Here is a 14587-nt window from a genome sequence, read left to right on the forward strand (position 1 = left end):
AGCTAAAGCAAATATATCTGGGAGAGAAGGAGTGCCACAGTTCAGGAGGCATGAGGTGGGATTTGGAGATTTGGAAAGACTCTCTAAAGAGCCCACTGTAGCTGTGCAGGTTTAATTTTGGAAGCAGATACTGCGGCTGGTTTGAATAACCTTGAAACTGACAACCTGTATGTTAATTGTGAAAAGCCTTCTGGATAACTGCTGCTTAAAATACGAGTATCTGCTCATGGGATTGGAATGTAAATAGCTGCCATCAGCTAATTGCAAGTGACTGCAGTGATTCCATATTGATATTTTGCTGAAGGGTCTTAGGTCATGGTTTAAGCTGTAAGCCAATGTGGGAAAACTAAATGTGAACTAATGTTTTGTAGAGACTGTTCCCCTAGAATAATTACTGCAGTCTTTGGTACTGAGCACTAAACTGCAGAATTTCAGGTTTGATCTGCTGTGTTACTGTGTTGCTAAGAAATGGAGTAATACTGTGAGAATGTAAAGGAAGGAAAAAGTTATGGAAATAAAAAGATGTTCAAGCCATTACATGATACAGTATGTCGTTAAAATAGGGGTGGCACAGGCAGATTGGGTTAGGAGCATGCCTGGGCTCATTTTCCTCTTGAAGGCATCCCTGATTGTGTCAGAGGAGGGGAATGAACTATTCAGGCTGCATATGTGTGTAGGTGTGTGCACCTAAAAATACATGCCCATGTTTCACACAGATACATTTGTATTTGATTTCTATTCTGACAGTATTCTGTGAAGCAATTTCTGTTCGTTCTGAACCTGGACATATAAAACAAAACTGCTGCTGCAGTATTTTAGGTACAAGAATATTTTTTGGCCTTAAATACATCTGTTAGTCACTGAGCTTCCTGCACGTTTGCTTTTCATTCAGTAATGTCCAACCAAGATCAATGGGATGTGGAGAGAAGCTAAAGCAGCTGGCATATAGCTCCTTAATCTACAGACCACCTGATCTGAAATTCACATGGGCTACTTTGCAGAGCAAACCAGCTGTGGTGGCATCCAGGAAGGACTCTCAAGTCATGTTTCAAGACGATATATTCTCCTTCCTCGCATGAAGAAAATACTTTCCTTCTTGTACATTTCCTAATGTACCTCCCTGAGGTGCTGTATATTCAAGAGTTTGCATTCAGCTCCATTATATAATGTAACCCTGGAGCTACTCCCTTTGTTAAACATGCACTGTACTTGTTTTCTTGTGAGAAAAACGCGTGTGCAGATCACATCCATCTTACAGTTTCTGTGTCCCATTTTTCTGGCTACATACTCATTTAATAGGCAGCTGAAAAAAGTAAAAGGCTCTGGCTGAATCTTTTCAAAACAAATTCTCCCTGGTTATCCAGATAGAGTTACAGAATAACAACTCAATGCTGCCTTTGTGTGATGCCTGCATGACTGTTATTAATACAAGAGTCATAACTGTGGAATGGAGTCTGTGGAGATAGAAGATAATCCAGCCATAATACCAAGGGACCTTAATGTATATTGCCAATTGCCAAATACTTCAGCCTTTTCCCCCTAATTTTTCAGGGTTTTTGTTTGTTTGTTTGTTTGTTTGTTTGTTTTTAGTGCCTGAGCTTTTAAATGAGTCTGGCTCCAACTGAAGTAATACTTTGTGTTTGCAACGTGATTAATGTAGGCTCAGTTTAATTGCCTGAGACTTGTTTTGAGAAACATCCCTGCTAGCTGATTACTTCTATACTGTTTGCAAACATCCCAATCCCCACATGACAACCTGATCCTTTTGTATTTGTGTATTTAGGATGCATCATTCTATTGGCACAAGACACAAGTACTAGCTGAGGAAACTTGGTGTCTCTGAGATGAGTGCTTCCATTTCCATGTATTTTAATAAGACCTGGAGGCAGCACCTCTGAGGTCAGAAATAAGGAGGATTGAGAAACTGAATCAGAATCTAAAATCAATATTTTAATAACAAGGGAATGTTTTCTTTAAAGCTTTGTTTAAGTGATTGCTATAGTTACAAGTCCTGTAACAAGGGTATTCCAGTTATACAAATAATTGAATTTAGCCTGCTTTTAAATCTGTTTTTTGCCAAAGAATGTATAAGACTTTGTGGAAGTCTTTCCTTGCCATTGGACAGCCTCTCCTTTTGGTGCAGTCATGGCTAGTTTGGCTGCCAGGTTAATGGCAAAAGGGGATCAGGCTGCAAACCTCAGCATACAGCTGGGTGGAACATGGAAACCGAATGGTTGGAAGCATAATAACACACAAAGTGTAATACACAGCTTCAGGCACTGCAGCAGCCAGGTTGGTTGAAGTAAGAAGTGCAGAGTAAGGGCGATTTCCATTCAGAAGTTTTACGGCAATTCTTCCTGTTGATTTTGTATTCAGTTCCTCACTTAAAAATTGGCAATGCTTCTGCCTTGTTGAATTTAACTTCCTCTGCCCCTGGCTGGAAGAGTCCCTGTTCCACTTCTTTACCTCTGCTGTCCCACCCATGCTGGAGTTGAAGAGATACTCACAGCCGGGGGGATCATGGACCTGGCTCCTTGCAGACCCACTGACCTGGCTCTGTGCACTTTAGTGCTTGCTTACAAGATGCATTGTGGAGAGTTGGAAGCCTTGGAGAGGGCCAGCATGGACATGGCTGAGCTGAATTGTTTTGCTTCTGTGTTCTGCCTCTGTCATGTCTGATATGCTTGTGATCTTCGGAGAACTATTTATCTAAGAGGCTGTCATGGAAAAGCAAGGCAAAAAGCAGCAGCACTTAGCCACCCCTGTTGCTACGTGTCAGTGATGTGAGACCTGTTACACAGGGAACCTAAAGCATCATGAGCCTGCTCAAGTTCCCAGCACCACGCAGACGTCTGGAGAGGGTCCTTGCTTCATTAGTCATGCACTGGAAGATTGGTGGGAGCATGCTGTCACTACCATGGTGTGTGTGACTGCTCAGTGCTCATGGAGAGGAGGCGGCCCAGCTCTGCAGCAGGTGGAGCAGGATTGCCCACCCACCTTTCGCTCTGTGGGAAGATCCTAATAGAAGTAGGTTTCAGCAGCTGCCTGTTTGTGGCTGGAAAAAGTGAGAAATGAATAGCTTGCAGCAGATCTAGGAAGCCTGTCTTGGCTTCCTAGATCTGCTGCAAGCTACTCATTTCTCACTTCCTAGATCTGCTAGGAATCAGGATTTTGGCAATGTAGTTGTCCTCTGTCTCCTGAAGTCTGTGGAAATGGGGTTGTGCCTGCTTATGCCTGATTTGTACTAGTGTTTTGGATAATTGATGGACACCAGATCTTCACAGTACAGGTATTGCTGAGAACAAGCACTGTACAAATTAGTCTAGTCATGTGTTTTGCAGATCTCTCATTAGCAAAGAATTCTTAATAAGAATTAAATATTAATGACGGTTTATCCACTAAATCCCTTTCACAGGAAGAAAAGAATCAGAAATATGACTCATACGGTCAGGTGAGGACATTTGGCTGAAGGCATGAAAGAGGTGATGGGAGAATTAACATTGCAGTTCCTCTCTGGATTGTGTGCAGCAGAGCAGGGCTGGAGGGAGAGACATTCTGACTCAACAAACTGGGGGAGAGGTGGAATTATCACTTTGCTGAAGACTAAGAGAGCTTCACTCAAGCTGTTTGATGACTCAGTTTATTTGCAATATAAAGTTTAGCCTTTGAGAAACCGTTGTCAAATACAAAGGCCTTCCTCTGGTCTCTGTCTTGTCATTAAGGTCACTATTGCTGGTGGGAATCACCACCCATAGCAGTGGTCACAGCCCAATGCAAGGACACCGTGGGATGGGAGTTTGTGGGTTGCAGTCAGCTTTTGCTGAGGATGGTGTCTGCACGCTGGCACTTGCCTCTGCAGTGCTGTCGTGGCCTTACTGGAGTTCTGTTATTTGTGTAGATTTTGATGTGCTTCATGTCTGGCCTCTGATGAAAATGTGTTGTCAGGAGAGGACTGCTGGAGGGCCCAACTCCACTCTGCTCTCTCTGGGTTGAGAGCAAGGTTGCCCTGTTGTCCCATGATCACTCAGCTGCCACCTCGGCACAAACACACACCTACACTTAAAGCAGCTGGATTTTCTAGTTCAGATTACTGCTGAATCCTCTCTTCCCTCTGTGCTCAGCTGCTGAGTAGTGGAAATGTAGTTTTGTGAGGTAAGCCAGAGAGAGTAAGCCAAGTTTTAAACTAGGTGTGTATAATCTTCAGAAAAAATACTGTGTAACTGTGAATTCTCATTTTCTTCTTATTATTTTGATAATAAGGCTGCCAAGGCACAATAAATATTCATGTGGGAACTTACACTGGCTTGACTGTGTCAATTTGAAAATGCACAGGACCCAGAAATGTCAGTATTGCACTTTTGGAAACCTGTAGTGTGGCAGTGAGAACCCCAAAATAAGTCTGACTTTCCTCTGCAGTACTGTTGCTCCCTCTGACTGCTACAGCGGCACACTGCACACTGCAGTGGCACAGAGGAAGATATTTCAGACAGGCTTTTTTGAGTCTTGGAGTCAGGAGTGCCAGGGCACAGACCATGTGAGAGCTTCATCATATTGACTTAACCTTGCCCCTGTCTTTTGAGACCAAACTGATGCCTCACAAGTCCTTGCAGTTATGTAGTTCATCAGCCATGACTGTTAGCTAAGTTGTTTCAGCAGTTTTCAAAATAAAAGTATGTATCCAACAGACTTCAAAAGGGTTATCACACATATATTTTTCAGATTTTGGTGGTTGGAGAACCTCTGGGAGATGCTCTGTAGGGTCTGTTTCTGTTTAATATACTTAAAATGATCTGGATGCAGCAGTTGAATGTCCTATTGGCAGGTTTGCTGATAGTACTCAGCTGGGAGGTGCTGATGACTGTGGAGGGAGGAGAGGCCTTGCAGAGGGATCTAGATAGATTGGAGTACTGGGCAATGATTCATGGGATGAAATTCAACAAATCCAAATGCCGGATTCTGCACCTGGGACAGAGTAACATCAGGTACAAGTATAAATTGGGAGAGGAGAGTGGAGAACAGCTGTGCTGAGAGGGATCTGAGGCTGTTGGTGGGCAGCAGCTCAGTGTGGGTCAGCAGTGTGTGCCCAGATAGCCAGGAGGTCAAACTGTATCCTGGGGTGCATCAGACATGGCATCACCAGCCTCATCTTGAGCACTGTGAGCAGTTCTGGGGCCCACAATTTAAGGAGGATGCAAAGGTCCTTAAGTGCATCCAGAAGAGAGCAGCAAGGCTGGTGGAAGGACTGGAAGGCATGTCCTGTGAGGAGTGGAGGAAGATTTTGGGCTTGTCTAGTTTGGAGAAAAAGAGGCTGAATTTTGACCTTGTTGCTCTCTGTAGCTGCCTGAGGAGGGGACATGGAGAGGGAGGTGCTTATCTCTTCTCACTGAAATCCAGTGATAGGACGCATGGGAATAATTTAAAAATGCAACAGAGACTGGGTATTAGAAAGCATTTTTTTTTAGCAAGAGGGTGGTCAAACACTGGAACAAGCTTCCTAGAGGAGTGCTTGATGGCACAAGAATGTCAGTATCTAAGAGGCATTTGGATAGTGCCATTAACAAAGTGCTTCAATTTTTGGTCATCCCTGAAGTGGTCAGGCAGTTAGGCCAGATGATCATTGTAGGTCCCTTCCAACTGAACTGTTCTATTCTACCCTAGTCTAGAGTAGCTTCTCAGAAATAGGCTGGTGGGACAAGACAAAATGTCTTTACAAGACAGACTTAAGCTTCTTAACCTTTAAGGATTAGAAAAGACTTTTGCTTGTTTTGCTTTCTCTTTGAACGTAGCATGTGGGTGTGCTTTAACTAAGTTTTTGTGCTGCTACATTTTTCTTCTTCTTGATCCTTGTAACATTTTGCTTGGCAAGCAGGAACAGTATGTGTTGAAAGTTCATACACCTGTGTAAATATTATTGTTAACAATTACTGCTCTGCTGAGAACTCACAAAGTTTTGACAAAACCTCAGGAGAAAAATTCTATCAAGCACAGGAACCTGAGCCTATGGGAATTAGTGCTCAAGTAGCTGCTGCTGTGCCACTCATCCTGTGGGAGCTGCAGCTGCAGAGGGATGAGGATTTTGCATTCCAAGGGACCTGGATGAACCCACCTGTTGGCCAACAGTTTTTTCTCTGCTCATCTGGCACAGCTGCCTACAAAATCATCCCCTGAGCAAAGCCAATTCAAAATGATTTGGTTTTCTGGAGCATTTTCATAACAATTTAAAGCTGCCTGAGGCATTTTCACCAGGTTGGGTTAGAAAATGATCACATGAGCTGCCATGCTGGAAAAATAGTTGAGGGTTTCCACTCTGATGGAGTTCATGGTGAGGTACTGGGAAGACTGGTGGATGAATGGGAAGTGGTAGCTTCTTTACTCAGATAGCAGCAGTGTGAACAGGCAGGGAATGCACTGCTGCAGTTAAACATGTACATGGGTTCTCTTGCTATGAAATGGGAATGTCCTATGTCATCTCAAGGGCTGGTTTTGTCCAGCCTGGAGAAGGATCAGAGGAAATCTTAAACTAATGATGGGAGGCTTTAGAGAAGACAGTGATGCATAATGGCAACGAGAGAGGTCAAGGACATGGGCTGCACCAAGGAAGATTAGATAGAAAGAAAAAAAATTCACTGTGAAGAAAAATCAAATATGGGAACAACTATCCAGAGACAGGCAGTCTTTATCCTTGGAAAAACTCAAAAGTGACAGGACCTGAGCAACCTGATGTAGTTTCAAAATTGATCCTGCTTCCCGTAGGAAGGGGAGGTGATCTCTAAAGTTTCCTATCAATATAAGATATTACATGATTATAATTTTTAATGGCATCTTAAATTAGATGAGAGCAATTAGTCTTACTGAGGAGTAAATATTACTTGCACTCAAAATAATTCACAACCACATTCACTATGCACATTTTACAAGCAGCAATATGAAGCAGAAAGGTCATTAATTCGTGTGAGACACAGGGTCTCAAGAGCAGAGATCATAACGCAAAATTTGCATGAGTTCCAGTGTCTGCATTCTGTGTCTCCCCTTGCTATCCACTGGTACCTGTGGGACTCTCCAGGGTGCAGCAAGAAACCCAGGTCCTCTCTGGAGTACAAGGGCACCAAGCAGAGCAGCAGTGTCCCTGCAGCTGTGGTGTTGCAAGGTTTACACCACTAAAACATCTTACTACAGCTCTACGGGTCTGTAACAAAACACCTGCATCATTCAATATGTTACATTAATACATAATTAGGATGTCAGTGTGGTATCTGTCAATTCACCAGTAACTGTGGCTTAAGCTGTGTTTCATTAAGAATCTTTATTGTTATGTGTGTAACAGAGATATAGAAATAGATAACAGCAAACGTAATAAACTAATGATGTGGAAGTCCTGGGTGGGTTGTCAGCTGCTGTTCTGCAGGCACAAGGTCACTGTGATCTTTTACAGAAGGAGAAGTTCAATCTTCTTTTGTCCTAGCTTTGTCTGGAATAGGGTTAATTTTCTTCCTAGTAGCTGGTACAGTGCTGTGTTTTGGATTCAGTATGAAAATAATGTTGATAATCCACTGATGCTTTAGTTTTTGCTCTGTAGTTCTTATTCTAAGTCAAGGAATTCTCAGTTTTCCATGCTCTGTCAGTGAGCAGGTGCACAAGAAGCCAGGAGGGAGCATGGCCAGGACAGCTGACATGAACTGTCCAAAGGATTATTTCACACCACAGAGTGAAATGTGCATCTTTCTTGGGTTTTATTCCTCTCTCACTCTTTGTTATCTCCTGTATCATCACTATTATTATTATTATTATTATTGTTGTTGTTGTTGTTGTTGTTGTTGTTATTGTTGTTATAATTATTATTATAATTATTTATTATTACTATTGTTATTATTGTTATTCTATTTTAATCTATCACAGTCGTTAAACTGTTCTTATCTCAGTCCATGGGTCTTACTGTTTCTGATTTTCCTCTCCATCCCACTGTGGGGATGAGAGTAGTGAAGGGGTGGTTACGTGGTGTTTAATTGCCAGCTGGGGTTAAACCATGACACCTTTCTGAGGAGCCAGCTGAACGTACCGTGCTGTTGTGAACTATGCTTGTAAACTGCAGTTATTTTCATCTAAAGTGTTATGGGTGTATTTAATGATGCAGAAAATGCCAGGTGAGATAAATGGCTTGACCAAGGCAGGTGAGAGATCTGCTGCTAAGACATCTCTCATGGTGGCAGGTCTATCTCTTTCCGACTCTATGTCAAGCTGCTTTTTCTGTCATTAAGACTTTTCTGAACAGACTCTCTAGCTGTGCAGAATAGCACCAGTTAAAGATGTGGGTTTGTGCAATAGTCTGGCAGCTTAGAGAAGGTCTAGAACCACAGACTTAAAATCAAAACTGTCTTCAGTTGATGTAATTCAAATGTGACCCTGGATTTCAGGAGGTAACACTGCATTACCAACCCACAGATAGAGGCTGCTTCTAGTAAAAATGACACGGACTTCTTCACTGTTTCTCTTCTTTCTGTGAAAAAAATGCCTCATTTTTTTTGACATTACATTCAGTCTTCAGTGTAACAGAAGCAGAGTCTTGTGTTTTGGGATGCTGTGGTCTATAAACTTTGAGAAAAGAAAAGAAAAGAAAAGAAAAGAAAAGAAAAGAAAAGAAAAGAAAAGAAAAGAAAAGAAAAGAAAAGAAAAGAAAAGAAAAGAAAAGAAAAGAAAAGAAAAGAAAAGAAAAGAAAAGAAAAGAAAACTCAGTACATGCATATTGCTGAGTCATTTTGCCAATTAGCCTCTACCACAGTGACTGGGACCTGAGATGTGATCCTAGAAGTTTGAGTGATCACCCTGCTGCTGGCACTTGACCTGTTCTCCTGTATGAGATCCCAGGGTGTCTGTCTGGAAGTGTGAGAGCTTTCTTTGTGTGCAGAAGATGTAACACACAGTTCCAAAGGCTGCAGCTGGTCATTATCAATGTGCATTGGATATTGTGTCTTCCCTGTCTTTTGTGGGGGGGTCAGACTGAGATTTAAAATACAACTTTCCAATTTCTCTATTTGGTCCAGGAGTTGTCTGTTAAAATAGTCAATGGAAAGGCTACCATTAACTCTGAGAACAGCATTATACTCCAGAGTCAACATCCAAATATGTGGATTCCTTTATGAGAAAAGGATGGGTGGAGTTCAATTAGCAGTTATGGTGACCAGAATTGAGGTCATGTTTCCCTAGATACCATCAGAACAAAAACCCAACAGGATCACTGCAATGATCTGAGTTAAAATTAGCTCTTCTTGGTGATTGTGGTGGTGTATTTTTAACCTGAATTGTGTGAGTGACCCAATTCAAATGCAGCCATGCAGTAGCACACTGGTGAGGACAGTGGGTGTAGCATCTGAGTGGGAGTGATGCCTTGAATAGGGGCACAGGGGACAAGATGTAACTCACATTTCTGCCAAAGATGGCATTTTATTTTTATTTCTTTGGAAACTGGTGGGAAACACATGGGAAGAGATAGCATGATAACTAGCAGCACTTTACACTTGGGACTTAAGGGTCTTTTCTGTGTAGGATTGGCTGTGATACTGGAGGTGTGTTCAGCTTGCAACTTTGTTTCTCAGAACCTGAACTAGCTGGCAGTGTGCAGGCTACAGCTTTCTGGTGTCAGCCATAGGGCACTTGGACCACCTAACCTGAGAAAACAGAAATTCCAGAAACCAAACGAATGCCAGCAGATGCTGATTTTAAAAAACCTATTGCTTCTTAGTAAGGAAGAATCACCACCTCTCCTCACCCCCAAATCTGTGCCTGATGGTAAGGAAATAACTGTGTGAAATAAAAGCAAGACTGAAGGAGTCAACCACAGAACACACCAGGACTGATGACACTGCCAGATTGTCGTGGTTTGACATAGAAGTGAATTTTTTTTAGGAAGTTGGGTCAAACCAATCAGTGGTCAAGTTTAGATATTAGCACCTGGAGTGACCACTGAAAGTATGGACACGCCTCTGAGAACACAGGGGGTTAAAAGCAAGAACTCCCAGAAGAACTCTCTCTTTTAGTTCTGGTCGTCAGAGAGTGCAGGCTCTCCCCTGCCCGGCCTCGGGCTGGGTGGGGGAGGGGAAGCCACGCGGCCTTGTCTGGGTAGGCCGAGGGGCTGAGGGTCTAAGCCAGCTCCTGTGGACAGAAGGGTGGAGAGAAGTGGAGATACCTTTGCCCCCCCCCCCCCCCCCCCCCCCAAGAGGGAAGGAGACAGAGAGCCTGGCGGCACCTGGAAATCTGCCGGCAGAGGAGAAGGAGAAGGGGGGGGGATGCCCAGCGTAAGAGGCGGAATGCTAGACTGAGATATCAGCCGTCTAGAAAGTCTGAACTTTTAACCCTTTCCAGGAAATGAGGGCTTTTTAAAAGTATTACTCCTCCTTGATTTGTAGTGGAAGAGAGATAGTCCGGGAACTGAGATGTTAGAAGAAAAAATGTTTAGGTGGGAAGAGATGATGAAGTAGCTTTAGCTAGACTTTTCTTGTTAGCCATGGACTGAACCAAACTCTCCTGCAATAGAGACTGCATTTTAGGAAGATGCGGTGGTGACCCAAGGAGACCTGTTTCAGCTTCGAACAGCACAAGAATGGCGAGAAACGAAGAAAGCTGAGGAGGGAATGGTGATACCCTCTGTCTTCGGGAAGAAGATGAGTCCTGTTTTTGGACCCCTCGGCCCCAGGGGAAAATGGGGGGGACTGTAGTCCCAGGATAAGAAACTGAACTGTTGTATCTTTAGGTCTGTGGCAAAGCATCCTTAAAGGAGCCCTATGAGCAGTCTGTCCATGCACGGTGGTGAGAGCACTGTGACATGGAATGGAGAGTGTCACACTGGCAGATTTTTTCCGGACAGTTACCATGTGTGACAGGGAAACACAGGGGGGCAGCTGTGTTTCCTGGCGGGGGGGTCTGTGGTGCAAGAGAGACTTCTCTCTCCCTTGATAGTTTGAGTATAGATTACCTGAAGGGTAGTAATTTGATCAAGAATCCCGAGTGATGTTTCATAGCTGAGTGTTTTTAGAATTGAGAGGAGGAGGGGTGGTTTAAAAAGTCTTCATCCTGGATTTAGTTTATGTGTTTTCTGTATTAGTAGTAGTTTAATAAAGTTTTTTTTCCTTTGTTATTAAGCTTAGGCCTGCTCTGCTCTGTTCCTGATAACATCTCACAGCATTTATTTAGAAAAAGTGCATTTTCATAGGGACGCTGGCATTGCGCCAGTGTCCAACCATGACACAGATCAGAATAATGATGATAACAATGAACACTGTGGAGGCAGGTCTCACTGCCACTTGCTGCCTCCAAATGAGTGTTGAAAGCCACAGAAGTGTGGGTTTCTTTGCCTTGAGTATAGAGGCACCTGAGGAAGTGCAGCAGAGCTGTTGTGCAGACTGCCATCCCAAAGGCTTTTCACAAGGTTACTGTGCATAGTCCATTTTATATTGGGTACCAGTGGAAAAAAAGAGCAAGGGAGGCCAGGCATTAATGTTGAAGAAGAATGAGAGAATCTAGGTTAGCACACAGAAATCTGTGATGGTGATTTAATCTTCCAGTCTGATGCAGTGGATAATAAAGAGGTCATTTAAGTGGTTAAATTTTACAGATTTTCCACTTCTACTGAGGGTACTCCAGCTTTCCACAGCTATACAGGCCATGAGATTACACATAAACCATCTCCATCTAAATACTCTACGCAGACTGGGATCAGCCAGAATTTTCCCTACAATTGTCATCTCTTGTAAACATGTGAAGCCAAATCCTGAAACTAAAATCTATGGAGGTCACTCTCCTGTGCTTGCAGTACTATATGTGTGCATGCATACTAAAAATGAGGAGGAAACTGCTGGGATAAAATTCAGTTGGTACATGAGAAGAGAAGAGAAGAGAAGAGAAGAGAAGAGAAGAGAAGAGAAGAGAAGAGAAGAGAAGAGAAGAGAAGAGAAGAGAAGAGAAGAGAAGAGAAGAGAAGAGAAGAGAAGAGAAGAGAAGAGAAGAGAAGAGAAGAGAAGAGAAGAGAAGAGAAGAGAAGAGCAACAAGTATGTGAGAGAAACTCATAGTAATAGCAGCTGCAAGTATGTGAGTGCAGTGTTAGAATTTCAAGGGCAAAAATGAGGAAGGTGGAATAGAGTGGGAGTAATTTTCCCAGAAGGCTGTGTATTTATTCATGAGAAATGATGCTGTAAGAATAAATCATAACTATGTAGGAAGTTTTTATCTGCAGGATCCTTGTCTCCCTGCTTGCTGAAGTTGGAAGGTATGAGAACATGAATTACATAATTAAAGATGTGACCATAATGATTATGTAAAATGGAACCAACCTAAAGTTGCAAGGCCATTATTATTGCATTAAATATTTGAATGTATAAGAAAACATCAACAACTGAAGGCTACTTGAAGAAAAAGAAGAACATATTTAAAGAAAAAGAAGTCAGTTTCATGCAGGTGGTTACTAAAATGGCAAGAGAATCAAACAAGATTAAGAATTAAAATCCCCAAAACATTAACAAGTATATAAATTGCATTAATTTTAAAAGTCACCCTGATAACAAACAAAACTTGTAACAGAAACTATATTTCTACCAACTTAAGTCAATGGAAACTAAAAGAAGTGTAACAGCTGAGTATAACTTTTTATCTTAGGATACAGATTTGTTATAGCTTAATGTTTTCACAGGCACATAACTGGCTTGGTTTTCAGAGATGGCCATTCACTTAGGGCTTTGAATCTAAATATTTAATGGAATTCATGTTGTCTAATTTAGATACTTAACAATAGACATATTAAATTTAAATTAGTTGTCTTAGGCTGGCTCAAGCGTGTGAAGAGAAAGATCATCTACAGAGAGAAACTAATTCCTTCTGACTTAGATGCCAGTCTTATAATGGGATAACATGTCCTCAAAAGATGCTTTTCCTTCTCCACTGCTTATAAAAGGAGCTTAAGATAACTAAGACTCAAATTACCTACTTTCACATGATTAAAGACATGAGATAAATCCTGTAGGTCTTGTTATCTAACGTAAGGCATTCACAATTGAAAACTGTAGTCATGATAGCTACAGGCCATATCCAAACACACTTTTGCAGTTTATGTTCTGTATAGTCCAAGGGTTAGTTCTGTAACCAAGCAGTTCACAGACATATTTAACCAGGGTATGGACCATCTTGGCAGTAAGCAAAGATTCAAACCCCAGTTTTGGAGGGTGGCATGCTGGAAAGACTCTGTGGCCACTGTTTCCCACAGTGTGTCAAAGATGACATCTTTCCTCTTGGTTCACCTGTATTTCAACTTTGGCTTGAATGAGTCGCTTTGTCTTTGGGGTCTTCTTGGGATTTGTCTATAAATATGGGTTTCTTTGATTATAAGATTTTCCTTTCCAACCTCTAAACATCTTGTTTAATTTCCCTTTTCAAATTCTTAAGCTATCCAGCTAAGACTCTGAAAGGACTGGATGGAATTCAGAGGAAGGAAATGAGAAACAAGGAATGTCCCCCAGGATTATTTTAACCTTCTTTCAAAAAGCTTGCTTACTCTCCTTGCTGGAGACTGTAGAGCTGTCTGGGTAGGTATCCTCTCTTGCCTCCTTCCTTCTTCATCTCTGTTTTTTGGCACCAGAACAAACCAGTTTCTGACAAGGTGGCTACATTATTAAGCAATAGTTGTTGGCAGGCAGATGGGAAGAGCTGGTTAGACAAGAAAGGGGATGGGAATGTGGCCAGCCCCTGGAGGTGTCTGTGAGAGGGATTCCTGCTTTCCTGGTTCCTCTTTGCTTCTGGCTTATTGACTTGTGCTCTGCTTCCAGAATGGGGTGACAGGTGAGTCCTCATCCTTCTCCTGGGAGCATTAGCACATGCAGCAGTGCCAGGAGGAAGCTGTGGTTCATCTGGCTGTAACTGGGAGGGACAGCACCATCCAGAAGCATGATCTCAGGATTATTCTCTTGTATTCTTCTGGAATACATCCTGGTACCTTCCACTCTGTTTTCTGCTCCTTGCTTAGAAACTGGGATCTGCAACCAACTTCTGAACTTCTAACCTCATTTGTGAAATGGAAACAGGCATGATCCCCATTGTCAGCCTTGTGATTCCAAACAGTATGATAATGTAGCAGTTTTCTGCTGGATGTAGAAAGAGAGTTGTGACCCCTGCCTTGGGAATTGCCATCAATTTGGAAATTGCTGTTGTTTTCAGTTTTTTTATGTGAGTCTAGAAAAGATCTTTCCCCTTTCCCGTAGTTCTGTTGAAAACAAAACCTATTCTAGAACACCGAGCAGAAAAGACCAATGGAAGGTAAGGCTGAAAGCTTGTGGGTGTTTAGGTTACAGTGCTGAGTGGTCATCTCCTTGCCCAAACATTCACCTCTGGTTGTTGCACTACTCCTTGGATATGGCTGACCACATTTATGGTTTCACTATTTCACTTTGTAATTACAGATTCCTTTCACCTCATTTATTAAAATCACTGTGTGTCCAAGTAGGCCACCTTTTATGCAATGTCACAATAAATAGATAGGACTAATTATGAGTCTTTAAATATATGTATGAGAATTTAATTGGTTTTTGAAACATGGAAGTGCAACACTAA

This window comes from Vidua macroura, chromosome 3 (genome assembly GCF_024509145.1).
Source record: "Vidua macroura isolate BioBank_ID:100142 chromosome 3, ASM2450914v1, whole genome shotgun sequence".
Classification (NCBI taxonomy): Eukaryota; Metazoa; Chordata; class Aves; order Passeriformes; family Viduidae; genus Vidua; species Vidua macroura.